The following is a 2,879-nucleotide window of genomic DNA, read 5'->3' on the forward strand; positions in this document are numbered from 1 at the left end:
CATTGCTGGAATTTTCGACCGATCGAGCCGACTGCGCGTAGTGAGCTTCGATTGATGTTCCGTTGAATAGTTCAAAGATCCACACAGATCCCATCGTGCAAAGAATAAAGACCTCTTCTCTTTTCTATGCTTTATGTTGTTTTTATCTTTCTTTTATTTTTTTATGTGTTGTCTTCTTTTATATTTATATTTTTATATTTTTATTTTTATATCTCTTTTTACACACATATGTGTGTGTGTGTATAAATTTGTTTCTCTGTTATGTTTTTATTTATATATTTTTTACATGTTTATTTATATTTTTATTTATATTTATTTCTGTTTCCATATCATTGTTCCAATTAAGTTTTTTAATATTTATGTTTTATTTTATATTCTACATTTATATTGTCTTATTGCTCGCGCGCGAAGTATAGATTTCACGATTTACAAATTGTCACTATTCTATTATAGTGGTAATAAATTCGTGATAGCGAAACAATAAATGGAATATATTATTTATTTTATTAACTAATTTGATTTGACTCGCAGAAACTGTCCTTAAATGTTATCTCGCGTCGACTCCCTCTCATCGGCTTTTTTTTTATATTTCTTAAATTATATATATCTAAAAGCTTTAACAGTTTTGTTAATTTTATAAGTGAAATTTTCTCAGATATATTGATAATTTACATATAAAACAAATACACAAATACACACAATTAGTCTGTTGCTTTTCGAACACAACAGGACCGTTAGCAAAAACAGTATGCTAAATCGCAAAATTGAGTTAAAATGATTTTACAAAAATCAGCAAAAAATGTGGAACGCTTCACGATTTTGCGTGTCATCCTTGCGCAGGGGCCATGCTAATCTTCTCTGTATCGTTCCAATTTTAGTATATGTACTGCCGAAGCAAGTACGGTAGAAGGATCATTCGTATCTATATATATATGGAAGAAGAGGAATGAAAGGACTATTGAGAAAGTCTTGAAGTTACAATGATGACGCTGCCTAGTTCGCAACCTAGTGGAACTCGGATGAACTAACCTGCAGAAGCGGTATACCGGCGTTTACTTTCCCATGCAGTATAGTACTTGCAACAACATTGCTGCAACGTTGCAACATTGCACACATATACACACAGTAATATATATATATATATATACAGGGTGAGTCAATTAAAGTGTTACAGACTTATATCTTGGAAATGAATAATTTTAGAGAAAAATGTTTCAGACAAAAGTTGTATGACGTCAAATGGGACATAAGAAGGTATCATTGATTAGACCTTGATTAGCCATTTGAAGGTTACGTGAAGGTCACCAACAATTTTTCAAACGGAACGCCCTACTTTTTTTGGCATATTCTTATAACGTATTTCAAGAGTTTTCCAAAACACTACAACAAAGTATTTTTTTGTTAAATACATCCCGAGTTATGAAGCTTCAAATTTACAGTACCGCTGGCATTAGCATTACGCAAGGTACCGCGTGGAGGTTGCACGATCGGATTTACACCTCTTGTGTGCATGCGCGCGTGTGTGTGTATATGTGTGTGCGTGTTCGCACGCACGCACACACACACACACGCGCGCGCGCGCACGCACGCACGCACACACGCACACACATACAAAGAGGTGTAAATCCGACCGTGCAACCTCCACGCGGTACACCTTGGTAATGCAAATGTCGGCGGTACTGCAACTCTGAAGCTTCATAACTCGGGATGTACTTAACAAAAAAATACTTTGTTGTAGTGTTTTGGAAAGCTCTTGAAATACGTTATAAGAATATGCCAAAAAAAGTAGAACGTTCCGTTTGAAAAATTGTTGGTGACCTTCACGTAACCTTCAAATGGCTAACCAAGGTCTAATCAATGATACCTTCTTATGTCCCATTTGACACCATACAACTTTTGTCTGAAACATTTTTCTCTAAAATTATTCATTTCCAAGATATAAGTCTGTAACACTTTAATTGACTCACCCTGTATAGTCCTGCTGACTGCAGGTTAGTTCGTCCGAGTTCCGCTAGATTGCCGATTGCGCAGCGACATCATCGTAGCTTCAGGGCTTTCTCGATAGTCCTTTCATTCCCATTCTTTCGTATATATAGAGGTACGAATGTTCGTACTATCGTACTTGCTTCGGCAGTACATATACTAAAATTGGAACGATACAGAGAAGATTAGCATGGCCCCTGCGCAAGGATGACACGCAAAATCGTGAAGCGTTCCACATTTTTTGCTAATTTTCGTAAAATCATTATTTTAATTCAACTTTGCGATTTAACATATTTTTTTGATAATGATAGTCCTGTTGTATTTTTATATAATTAACAATAAGCGAAATAATCTGCGTGTCGACTTATACTGGTAATTATTATCGTTACGTGTTATCTTACACGATATAAAAGAAGCTTGTAACAATGCGTTCGTAAGGGTCTCAGCATTAGTGTCGCGTTGCCGAAAATTCAATAACCCATACGTCTAATTTACAGATTTATTCGGTCGTGTCCCGTCGAGCGATTCGTCGCCGACGAAATCCTATTTGTCCCATCCTATACAACACAAACGCGATGGTTAGAGGAACGAGAAGCGCTCAGAGAGATGGGATCACAGATCCCACGAGGGAGAGAACGTCGCAAATTGCCGATAACGATCAGCCAACCAGGGGTGATGATTTGTAGGTTATTCTATGCGAATCACCCTCCTTCTATTATCATTTATTTGTCTTCATCAGGACGTGCACGATAAATGCGATAAACTGTTTCCGCACTACGTCTTTTTCTTTCTCTCTCTCTCCTTCTCTCTCTCTCTCTCTCTCTCTCTCTCTCTCTTTCTCTTTCTCTTTCGCTTACCGCTATGGATAAGTCCTTTCACGAAGAGGCCTCGTTGAA

At 36.9% G+C, this 2,879-nt stretch overlaps 2 non-coding genes across 2 annotated transcripts; one reads left to right on the forward strand and one right to left on the reverse strand.

Moving 5' to 3' along the window:
* Positions 1 to 795: 795 nt before the first annotated feature.
* On the reverse strand, positions 796 to 902 carry LOC112588284 (U6 spliceosomal RNA). The gene has a single exon (XR_003112738.1). It is a non-coding gene; the product is annotated as a U6 spliceosomal RNA (small nuclear RNA).
* Positions 903 to 2,118: 1,216 nt separating this feature from the next.
* LOC112588285 (U6 spliceosomal RNA) lies at positions 2,119 to 2,225 on the forward strand. The gene has a single exon (XR_003112739.1). It is a non-coding gene; the product is annotated as a U6 spliceosomal RNA (small nuclear RNA).
* The last annotated feature ends 654 nt before the right edge of the window (positions 2,226 to 2,879 follow it).

The sequence above is a fragment of the Harpegnathos saltator genome, unplaced genomic scaffold (genome assembly GCF_003227715.2).
Source record: "Harpegnathos saltator strain DR-91 unplaced genomic scaffold, Hsal_v8.6 scaffold182, whole genome shotgun sequence".
Lineage (NCBI taxonomy): Eukaryota > Metazoa > Arthropoda > Insecta > Hymenoptera > Formicidae > Harpegnathos > Harpegnathos saltator.